We start from the raw sequence: 13,099 nt of genomic DNA, 5'->3' as shown, positions 1-13,099 counted from the left end.
AAACCTTGTACAAATGTCATAGATATCACATTTTGAAGAGAAACTCTGGAAGTATTTTTTAAGAAACATTCGATATGTGAACCACGAGTGAGCCAGCAGACGTCAATATCGTTAATGAATTCTTGCCATACCAATCCTAGCATGGCATCGTCGACTGTGGCAGTCACTTCCCGTATTCTCTCCCGGAGCTCTGCTACATCATGTGGTAGAGGCGGTACATACACCAGATCTTTAATGTGTCCACATGGAAAAAAAGTCACATGGAGTGACATCTGGTGATTGGAAAGGCCATTTCATGAAACAGCTGTCCCCTTCTGTAGCGTGGCCAACCCATCGATGCGACATGGTCGACCCATCGATGCGGCAGCTCTGTGTTCAGGTACCAACGAACTTCACAATGAAAATGGGGCAGAGCCTCATCCTGCTGAAAGCTGAACGGAGAGTCCGATTGCATTTGAGGCATCAGCCATTGCTGCAATATGTCCAAGTAGGAATGTCTAGTGACAGTGCTCTCGGCGAAGAAGAATGGCCCGTACAGTTTTCAACGACACAAGGCACAAAAATCATTTACCTTTGGGGAATTTGTTGTGCCAGTGGTAAATGGCCTTCCTTGTTGGTGGCTTATCATCGTACTTGGTTCTAAACATCTGTTGAACAGCTGTAGCACACTTGTTTTTGCCGAACTCCAACACACAGAAAGCTTGCTCCGCACCTGAACTCGCCATGTTTACCACTAGCGGTAACTATCGGCAAATTACCAAACTACGCTGTGGCAGAATACATGAAAAAAAAAAATTCAGGGTTTCTCTTCAAAATGACATGTGTGTGATATCTGTACAATGTTTGGTTCTTGTGCAATAAATAATTGAAAGTGTTCCCCAACTTTACGTACACTCTGGTTTGGCAGCTTGAGAATTTAGTAGATATCAAATGTTCCTCACAGTAATAATATGGAATGTTGTAACAGTGCAAAATAATAACCGTCTGCTATTTGATCCTTGGGACTGTGTCTGTAACATGACAACACTTTCCACTTGCAACACAAAAATCACCTTCATACTTGAATGTATACTGTCCTTGTGCCAGTCAGCATGTAGGCTCAAAATGTTGTCGATTAAAAACATATGGTCAGAAAGAAATTGAAACAGCCTTTTTTATGCTTTTTTCAGAGTATAACACCACATTGTCATGACTCTTTAGAATAATGTTTCAGCCACTGTTGCAAATATCCATCAAGAGGCTGGAGTATGCCAAAGTCACAGTCGGATCTAACATATTGTTATTGCGTCCTGCTCCTACTGCCAGTTTGTCAAGAATGTATCTGGACAGTGTTATGTGTTGGAAGCCAGGAGTGGGGAATGGCATCCTTTGTTTTTAGTAGGTATTATTTTAATTTCGTTTGGTTGTATCTGATAAAAAAAGAGTAAACCCAGTACAATGGCATAATAATTTTTCTGGTGGCAGCAGAGACAACTAAGTGCGTTAAGTGGTATCAGCCACTGTTTATGGACACATCTGATGTGGAAATCACCCAAGTGCTGCAAGTTTGTACACAGACTACTGCTGGCAGCAAAGACAATGAAAGTCTGTTTCCATTACTATGATTCATTTTTTGGCAGGCTGTTTCAGCTGCCACAAGGCCGGCAGAGGCCACTGTAGTCTTGTGCCTGATGCTGTGTGCCCCACTGGCAGCCACGGCAAAGCCTCACAACTGATTCATTGGCCTGGCCTGATGGTGAAAACATCGTCACTGTGTGTGCTGCAGTCAACATGTTGATCTTGTAAATTAGTAAGAAAGCCACTACTTTGGAAGAAAAAGAGTGCCTTCACAGTTTTACTATGTGGTTGGTGGTCATACATGTTTATTTGATTACAACGGTATTTTTCAAAGAAAATATTTTTACATCTGTAAACAGTGAGTCCTATTTACAATAACACACTGTTACTTCTCATAAAGCTTTATAACAGATATTGCTTCTTGCAATGTATCTAACAGAAATTTTCAATCCCTTAGTCTAGATAGTCAGGCAATTTGTAGAAATATTGGCCAGTGAGGTATGTTTTTAATTTTCATTTGAGTTAGCATGGGTTCTAGTTTTCCTATATAATGTTAGATGGGAGGTGTTGAATGTATATAACTACATTCTGAACCATAGACAAAGAGGCTAAGTCTACATGAAAATTAGTTTTGTGTCTTGTATTGTGATTGTGTAAATTGCAAGTCAGCTTATTCTGACTTTTATTATCAGCAGCAGAAACCATTAAGGAGTACATATATTGGGAGTGAGGGTAAGAATTCCAGGTTCCTTAAAAAAGATTTTTCAAGATGTATGATTATCTGCTTTACACAATATCCTTACTGCTTGCTTCTGCTGAACGAACACTTTCTTTTCTTTAGGTGCACTGCTCCAGAAGATAATTTCGTAAGACAAGAGGGAGTGAAAATATGTAAAATGAGCCAAACACTCTTATCTTTAGGTCAACACAATGGCCGATGCTTCTAAAGGCACATTACACTGAACTGATCATCTTAATTAGTTTACCCACTTCCTATCCAGCTGGACCCAAAGGTATATTACGCACCGTGCTCCATTCAGCATATGTCCACTAATGTCTCCTTGTGGTGCTAAACGGCCATTGTTGATTGTTTCAAATTGCACAATTTTTGTGAGAGTGAGACTTTAACTCTTAGTTGTGAACCACTGATAGGCCTGTTCAGTTATCACCTGAGCTGTGTCTGCTACAGTTGAACTTGTACCCTTGATGAGCATGCCTGTGTCAGTAGCAAACATTACAGTTTTTGAATTGCCCTTTAGTCATTGGTAGAACATTTGTGTAGGTTAGAAACAAAAATGGGCCCAATACAGATTCCTGTGGCATTACACATGTGACCTTTGTCATTTTCCCAAGGATGGTACCCCTTATCTTGTTTATCGTCGAGCATTTGCTGCTCTCTGCGCACAAATGAAGGATGCCACATTTATTTACACTGGTGGCTCAAAAACATCGTTTGGTGTTGGGAGTGCCTATATTGTTGGCGGGAGTGCCTATATTGTTGGCGACACCCCAAATCGATTTTGCTTCTCGACTAGTGTTCGGTTTATACTGCGGAGCTTTACGCTGTTCTCCAGGCTGTCCAATACATCCGTCGCCATCAGCGGATACAGTATGTTATCTGCTCAGACTCTCTCTGTTCTCTCCTCAGTCTCCAAGCTCTCTACCCTGTCCACCCTCTGGTCCACCGGATTCAGGACTGCCTCCACTTTCTCCACTTGGGGGGCGTCTTGTGACGTTGCTCTGAATCCCAGGACATGTGGGTATCCGTGGAAATGAGGCGGCCGATATAGCGGCCAAGGCTGCAGTCTCTCTTCTTCGGCCAGCTATTCGCATGATTCCCTTCGCCAATCTACGGAGTGTTTTATGTCGTCGTGTTGCTCTTTTATGGCACACACATTGGTCGACACTTCCCAATAATAAATTGCGGGACATGAAAGCTTGGACCTCTTCCTCCCGAACTCGTTGTCGGGAGGAGGTGCTTTTAACTAAACTCCGGATAGGGCACTGTCTTTTTAGCCATCGACATCTTATAAGCGGCGATCCTACCCCACTCTGTCCCCACTGCTCTCAACTGTGAACACCTTTTACTTGAGTGCCCCTATTTTACTCCGTTACGCGCCTGTCTAAAGCTATCGCCTGATATATCTTCCATTTTAGCAGATGACACGCGATCAGCTGATCGCGTTCTCAAGTTCATTAGTGCCAGTGAGATGACGTCAGTAATTTGAAGCTGTTTTTGGGGACAAACAACCCCCCTTCTATAGTGGTTTTTTAAGCTTTCCTTCTGTTTTTGGTTTCCCCACTTTTTGAGTTTTGCTCCCATTGCTGCTGGTTTCCAGTTTCTTTTTTTAGCTTTTCCTCTAAGTCACAGACCGGGCGCTAATTAAAAAAAAAAAAAAAAAAAAAAAAAAAAAAAAAAAAAAAAAAAAAAGTTGCATTCCCCTATCCTGTGTGTTTTTTTTTTTTTTTTTTTTTTTTTTTTTTTTTTTTTTTTTTTTTTTTTTTTAAAATGTCCTAAATACAATCTGTAATGAGACCCTCTGCTTTCTGTTACCGAGGCAGGATTCCGTCCATGAAAAAGGGATGCCATTAATGCCCTAACATTTTAGCTTGCTAAGTAGAATTGTGTGATCCACCAAGCAAAGTCTCTGGAAAGAAGATACCAACAGAATACTTGTTTAGCTCTGCTAGTGCTTCATTTGTGAGGTCTTGTGTTCCTTTCTGAGTGGAGAATCCTTTACAAAAGCGAAACTGTGAATTTGTTAACATTTTTCGCACAGTTAAATGAGTCAGTATTCTGTCATAGGCCACTTTCTCCAACACTTCCAAGACTGGAAGGAGTGATATAGCTCTGTAATTAGAAGTGGTTTATCTTCAGTTCTGTAGATGGGTGTTACTACAGAATATTTAAGTCTATCAGGAAATATGCTCCCAGTCATTGATTGATTACAAAGATAACTTAATGGTAATTCTATAAAGCAAGCACAAAATTTTAATATTCTGGTAGAAACACCACCATAGTCAACAGAACCACTAATTTTAGTGATTTTATGAATTATGTGATCTAGTTACTGGTTGAATTTTTAAAACTACCATCTGTTGGTGATGTATGCAGTGTCTGTACAAGTAAATTTAACACATTTGTATTTGACTGTTTATTACTGTGTGCAATGTTTAGAGTTATGTAAGGAAGTAATCACTGAATTTGATGGCTGATGGTCTGAATAAGTCGTCATATCTGTCAGTGCTATTTTCTGGGGACTCAGTCTTGCAGTGTTTCTCTTTTTTAATGACAGACCGGAGGATTCAACAATACTGGCAGAAATTGAGTTTCAATTTGTTACCCAAGATACTTTGATCTCTGAAGTAATATGCCCTTCATCTTTGATTCTGTTTAAATTTGCCCCATATTTGTTCTACGTGAAAGGAAAAATTAGACTGTTGTAGGAATATGTTGAAGGAAGATAAAAATTTTCTAACACTGTTGCTACATAAATTTTTCCCCTGTTATTCCTCTGATTTTTTCTCTAAACACTGATTGATTCATTATTGATGATTCTGTAATACAATACTTTTCTTTTATGATCTGTACCTAATTGGCCATTATATTTTATTGTTAACATTTGAACAACATGGTTGGGTAAACCATTAATCATTGGTTTTATAGCTACGTCCCTGCAGGTTGTTGAGTCTAAAAACAAATTGTCGATAGCTATTGCACTACGTCCTTCAATCCTAGTAGAGAATTTTACTGTTGAGACTCAATCAGAATTTGATTGTCTCATAACATATGTGTTACATCATTGATCTAGTCTACAGAAGGAGGAGTGGTTCACACAAATATTTTGGATAAGTCACAGATGATTCCTGCAGCATTTCGTGATTTTTTTTAAAGTCAGAACTAACTTTACTCATGAATTTATTGATTGCATGAACTGTAGTTTTGCCTTTTTGGAAGCATAATTTATTTCTAGAGTTTACATTAAACGTATGACAGAAATTCTGAACTCGAATTGCAATGATCATTTAAAATACTTTAGAAAACACATGTTTTAGAAAGTCTGGAAAGTAATATTCTTCAAGCGATTGATTAACTATTTTAGACAGTAGATGTACTGTTATATTTTAAGCCACGTTAATGACATTGGCGTGTATTTCACCTCATCCCAAAGAATTCTTTCTTTTTCAGTTTAATATAGTTTTCTCTACATTTTTACTGTTACTGTGTAAATTTAATTGACTCATTCTTGCTCTGACTTGAGCCAAATAAATGTGCATTATCTTTACACGTGTCTATATCAACATCGGATTTTGCTATAATTATATAGAATTCATTAAAATTTTCTGGTATTCGAGCAGCATTTACAATTATTTTTCATGTACCTTTATTTTAAAAATTTCTTGGTTGCTAGGTTTGATTCCAAGTTCAGATTTGTCCAATTGTCCGCACTGCCTTGGATTTATTGATGCTCTTTTTTAAATAAATTTAATGTTCGCCATTTCCTTTTAGTGTTTGCCATTTCCTTTGCTGCTTTTACAACCTTCCTAAACAATTTATTTTTTAATATGATTTAACATAGTTAATGAAATCAGGACTCTTACTTGGTTTCAGCTCTGCGCGTAACTGTCTCTTTCTATTACTAGATGTTTTTATGCCAGTGGTAATCCACTTTAGTTTGTTTCTTGCCTTTCTTCAGTAGACTATGGACGGAAATTTTCAATGAAAACATATAAAAACTGCTGAAAAACATATCTAAATTTTTTGAACATGACCTTTCATGTTGGAATGACAACTCTACCACATTTAATCTACACCAGAACAAATATATATTTCCTTCACTGGACTGTATTTTCATGACTCATCTTCCATTTATTTATTTTTAGTAATTCAATAAGCAAAGCAGAGAGCTCTGACATACCTAGGTCTAAAGAGAATATGGAAATGTCATCAAATGTAGAATTTATTAAAACATTTTCTATACACATTGCTGTTCACTCATTTACTTAGGTGAAATCAGTGAAATTTAGTCTAAAGTCAAATTCTTAAATTAAGTCAGCAAGCTTTGTAGAAATGTTTGTTTGCTTGCTCTATCTATGTTACAGCAATTAATTTTTTTCCGTTTCTTCTGTGGTTTTATGTAGCAGACACTGGAATTTCTCTAAAAATAATATTGTTACATCACTACCCAGAAACCTACTTATTGAGACATTAATATTACATTACTCTAACTACACATCAACTTTCAAATATAACTTCCCAAAGTTCTGTTTCCCTTAAGAAGACTGGTAAACACCATAAAGTTTTCTAATTTATTTAAAACTGTGATAGAATCTTTTGTGAGCTGACATTTGTTTAGGCAAATGATTCTCTCTGATATTTCTTCCTTCTGAAAGACTAATTTGCAGCTCATTTATCTTCATGCGTAGATACATTGCCCTCAGGCTGTTTACATTCCAGTACATTATGAATGAAGACTTGGTCTGGCTTACTAGGAGTTAGTGTTTCCTGATCCACTACTGTGGACAGCATTCAGAAAGCTGTTAAACACAACATTCATTATCCTGAAGGACTTGAGACTTGATTCCATTTGTTGCATACCTAGCTTTTCTTTTTAATTGGTTCTACAGTAGTACAATATCCTGTATCCATCAAGATGAATCTGTTTAAAATAACTAATTACCATGTGATGTTCGGAAATGAACAAGCCTGCTGACATCCCATCTACCATTTCACTTCCCTAAATGGATGCGAGAAGTTCACCCTTTTTTTTATTTACAAGATTTTTTATTTTTTTTTTTTTTAATGGAGGATGGTAAAGCTAAGTTTCATGAAAATCCTGGATGTTGTAAAAGCTGCAGTATTTTGTTGTTGTTGTTGTTGTCACAGCAACTCTACTATATTTAACCTGCAGCTTTGTCTTTCGGATGAATTTGTTCTTTAAAAGCCCATATGAGCAGATTGGGAATATTCTTACCCATGATCCACAATTTCACTTCACAAACATTGTGTACACCATTGTTCAAGTATACCTAAATTCTGACTCTGCCATCCATGTAGATGTATTCTTTTATGGTATTTGTGGTTAACAATATCCCTTTCAGACCCAATTGTAAACTATTTGTAGAAACTGAATGAATTTTGAATGCCTTGCTTAAGAAAAATAGTGATTATAGCAAAAGCCAACAGAATGTCTATTTGTATTTTTCCCCCAGTAGTTTGGACCCACACAGTTGTGCATGTCAGGCATAATCTGTAATAATTTATCAGATACAAGTAACTCAAATTTCAAATATAGAAAATGTGGTGTCACCGCCAGACACCACACTTGCTAGGTGGTAGCCTTTAAATCGGCCGCAGTCCGTTGGTATATGTCGGACCCACGTGTCGCCACGGTCAGTGATTGCAGACCGAGCGCCGCCACACGGCAGGTCGAGAGAGACTTCCTAGCACTCGCCCCAGTTGTACAGCCGACTTTGCTAGCGATGGTTCACTGACAAATTACGCTCTCATTTGCCGAGACGATAGTTAGCATAGCCTTCAGCTACGTCATTTGCTACGACCTAGCAAGGCGCCATTATCATTTGCTATTTATCTTGTGATGCATGTACCGTCAGACCGATGTTCACCAATTGTGGATTAAAGTTAAGTATTCCAGCAGCTACGTACGTTATTGGCTATATTAATTACCTTGTCCTGTTCCAGACCTCACGCCAGCCTGCGTGAGCTTAAACGCGTGCCTTTCGGCTACCCGTCACTGTGGATTGGCTGTCTTGCCAGTCCACAACAGAAAAAATGTATGTCATAAAAAAATCACCATAATTATACAACGTTAAACTGGAAATGGATTTGTAGAATCAAAATACATTTTCGAATTTCGAGTTCGAGACATCAATTTCTTTCAAGAGGAAACTCCCACTTGCTACGAAACAAATTGTAAATTAATATTCACATGCTACAGAGTTCCTACTTGTGTGTTTGGCGTGTTACAAAACAGTTTGAATTTTTCAAAAGGCACAAATACACATTAGATTTGGTACAACGTGTTCTTGTTCACTTTGTACAATCTGCATGCCTACAACATCTTGCAGTAGACATGCCATCAACTGTGGACCAATGTATATACTCATCAAGCCTTCTGTCTAAACAAGGCTGATCAGCAGGTCGGTACTTTTTCTCGGGAACCTGCACTGCCCCATTATCAGGGTTTTCTGCGGTAGGCCTTTGTTTAGCAGAGAACAAAAGTGATTCTCCAAGAGCAATTCTGAAACCAAAAAGATCTAGTTAGATGGATTAAGAGTTTCAGAATCCATTTCCTTGTTTTTATAAATGTTCTGTAGGCCTCCATCATTTGATTGCAACTGTCAACTCCTCGTATACTCATATTATACTTTGTAACAATTGACGGACAAGGAACATTGACATACACTCTTTCCTTTTCTCACAGGGATTCCAACAGTGGAATGGTTGTAAAACGTATGTCAAAGAACATATAAGAATCACTCTCTAGTGTTCGAATCAGTCGAAGCACAACACTGGCCCTTGGCCATAGTTGCTTTCAGGCAGAGTTGTTGATTTTCCCTATTAAATCTCAAAATCTGCAATTAATTCTTTGCTCATTGATGAAAAATTTTTAATTCTTGGGTATGGTTTTTTTTGTTTTTTGCACATATTGCTTCAAGAAACAATGACCAGTAAAAGATATCATCTACTCATCAATAGAGTAATGGCCTCTGCTGGGATGAGGCAATTTGACACAGGCAATCCTCATGAAGTCTATTGCAGGTTTTGACCTTTCCAGAGAGCATTCTTCACGTTCACTTCTGGAAAACTATTTGTATCAACAAGATGCAACAACTTTTATACAGAAAAGAAGCGATCCCTTGTGATACTGTCTACTATTAATGGAAAGCGAAATCCATGCTGCCAATACATTGTGAGACATGGGTATTTGATATTGTTCATTAGAATGGGTGCTCTAAAAACATTTTTTTACTTCCTGCATGGTAACTCCCAAAATGTGCCCTGTTTTAGATAAATGATCCATGTTTGTGTATATTGATATCGATGCAAGCTCAAAAAATTCATCAGGAAAGTATGTTTGAAAGTACTTTATAGGAATCAATGGAGATTCATGAAAAATATCAGATAAAGGAGGGCCTCGTTAAGAAATAGGACGTTTGCTCCACAAATGTTTTCTTGCTGTTACTAGATTCAGTTGTTGGGCACATTGGGGTACCTGCTCATTTTGCATTTGCTCTTGTCTTTCACTTAAAAGTTTCTACCTGCTGGTTTTGAACTAGGGGCTGCTTCTTGGAGTCATCAGATGAACTACTACTTTCAGCAATTTTCTTCTTAGGTGATGGCATCCAGGATTCATCAACAATGTCATCATCACTGTGAATGTCCTCCATATCTGACTGGGTGAGAAGGTATTCAATTTCTGCATCTGTCAGCGATACTAGAAACAGGGACACCTATTAACCTCAACAACTGAAATCAGTAAAAAAAAAAAAAAATGGAGTAGAAGCCTAACCTGTACAATTTGAAGCATCTAATGTGGAAATAGTGCTGAATAAACAATCCTTATGCACTGCATTTGATTCAGTAACCATTCAAATATACTTAGAAATTTTTACGCACTCTGAAAGCAAGGGGAACAAAATAAAATTTAGCAATACCTCTGTGACATCTCAAGGCCGCCACTGTCAGAGAATGTGAAATGAATTGCCACACAGTGCAGCTCTGTGGATGAAACACTAACTAGAATGGACTGTAGCACACTCTCTGAAACTTGCACTATTGTGTCGTCCAGGTTTCAGTGGTCGCACTTTAACCATGTCACTGTAATCTGCCAAAAAACATACCCACACTATTGTGTGTATATCGCCTGAAAGGGATATGCAAAACACACACACACACACACACACACACACACACACACACACACACACACACACACACACACCAGATATACAAATTTGCACTTCTTTTTACCACTGTACAAAAAGGTTTGCACTTTTGTGGAGGTTCATTGTCCGTAGGCTTCTTTTGGAACTATAAAATTTAAGTGATGAACCCAAAATTTTCAAATCGAAGTTGAAAGGGTACTTCTTGCTTTTTATTCTGAACAGGAGTTCCTCACAGCAGTTTTGCATTGTAGCATATTATACATTGTAAAACTGTGTATTTCAATACTTTCATAGTTTTTTGTTTTTGTATTTTCTAATCACCATTATGTGAATGATGTGTTGACACTTTCCATGACCAAACAGTAATGGCTCACGTGGTGCCACAGAAAATGTGGGACTAAAATCTACCAATATCGTTGCAATCATTTATTTCTAACATAGTCTGTAACTGTTACTTTGTAGATGTAGGCTGTAAGTTCATATAAACTGTAGGCTATCCTCCAAGCATAGTGGTGAAACCTAAACCAGGCATAGCTGAAAGAAATAAAATTATTATAAGTGCTTAAAATTTGAGGGTTATTTTTCATCAGCTATTTATTTACCTCTACAGAAATGTTCACATGTTCTTGTCATATTTTTTTACTATGTTTTTATCTTATAGTTACAGCAGCTTATTTTCGTCTTGAAATGCATACAGTCATGTCCTGGTGGCTTTGCTTTAAAGTTTACAGTTTGTATGCAATTTAATCTTATGACAAGTGTTTCTTGATGGTCAAGAAAGTTTTCTTGGTTTTGAACAACATTCTGTTTCCATTTACAAGGTTTAGGAACATTTGGTTTACTCACATAGGTTAACTCAAATTAACAATTTTGAGTGTCATGCCCACAATACCACGTTGCCTTCAATCTTGAAATTAATGCCATATCCGTAATATTTCATGTACAACATCATACTGAGGACTGCCATACCAATAATATTGTTGAAAGGCAGTCTTCATTAAGATGCTGTCCCATAACATTATGCGTATGGCATTCTTTTCAACAGTAGAGGCAAAGTAATATTACAGGCATGGCACTCCAAGTGTTACACAATGAATATGTTCCATTATATTTTTATAACAGAGGGAAACATTCCACATGGGAAAAATATATATAAGAAACAAAGGTGCTGTAACTTACCAAACGAGAAAGTGCTGGTAGATAGACACAATAAAAAACATGCACACAAATTTCAAGCTTTCGCAACCCAAGGTTGCTTCATCAGGAAAGAGGGAAGGAGAGGGAAAGACGAAAGGATGTGTGTTTTAAGGAAGAGGGTAAGGAGTCATTATATATATATATATATATATATATATTTTTTTTTTTTTCTGCTTGTGTGTGTGTGTGTGTGTGTGTGTGTGTGTGGGCGCGCGAGTGTATACCTGTCCTTTTTTCCCCCTAAGGTAAGTCTTTCCGCTCCCGGGATTGGAATGACTCCTTACCCTCTCCCTTAAAACCCACATCCTTTCGTCTTTCCCTCTCCTTCCCTCTTTCCTGATGAGGCAACAGTTTGTTGCGAAAGCTTGAATTTTGTGTGTATGTTTGTGTGTCTATTGACCTGCCAGCGCTTTCGTTCGGTAAGTCACCTCATCTTTGAGATTATATATATATATATATATATATATATATATATATATATATATATATATATATATATATATATATATATATAATGGGTGTGCGCGTGTATACCTGTCCTTTTTTCCCCCCTAAGGTAAGTCTTTCTGCTCCCGGGATCGGAATGACTCTTTACCCTCTCCCTTAAAACCCACATCTTTTCGTCTTTCCCTCTCTTTCCTGATGAAGCAACCGTGGGTTGCGAAAGTTTGAATTTTGTGTGTGTGTTTGTTTGTGTGTCTATCAGTATACCAACACTTTCGTTTGGTAAGTTACTTCATCTTTGTTTTTAGATATATTTTTCCCATGTGGAATGTTTCCCTCTATTATATTTACATTATATTTTCATTGATACCTGATGTACTGTGTGCATCCAACTTTTCTTTCATTTGTACCCCTTCTGGTTTACCTTCTTTATCCCATGCAAATGACAAACGTCAGCAGTTAAGCATCGTAACCTCGGTACCATGAACTACATAGTACATAATTTCTCCTCCTGTTGTGTTACAAGATAAATTTCTATGGTGTTTCAAAAATGTCAGTGATGTTCATTAACAAAACAAATGAAGTAGATAAACCTCACTTCAGTCCGGATCCACAAACAATGGCAGTTTGCAAATGTTGAGGCATGGATGGGGATTGCATTGTTGCCGATTCCAAGATACAGCTGCAGTACGCACAAGTGCTCGAAGAAAGTGTATTTCCTGCAAATTATGCCTCTCACTTTATGCAAAATTTGTCACTTACCACCACCATCAGCAATGCAACTCACAACAAATGGAATAGAAATTCACTAAACAACTAGCTCATTTGAGGGGAACAATAGCAGACATGCTTCAAGTTCTGTTTTCTACCTCATATTCACTTCTGGCAATGATACAAATATGCATAAAATGACAAAATAGCACCTTGATTCAAAGTACATATCAAACTGTAAAGGTCCCTATTTCTGGGTGGTTCAGATGACATTAGTTTT

The sequence above is a fragment of the Schistocerca piceifrons genome, chromosome 1 (genome assembly GCF_021461385.2).
Source record: "Schistocerca piceifrons isolate TAMUIC-IGC-003096 chromosome 1, iqSchPice1.1, whole genome shotgun sequence".
Taxonomy (NCBI): domain Eukaryota; kingdom Metazoa; phylum Arthropoda; class Insecta; order Orthoptera; family Acrididae; genus Schistocerca; species Schistocerca piceifrons.
Note: the sequence above shows the minus strand (reverse complement) of the source record.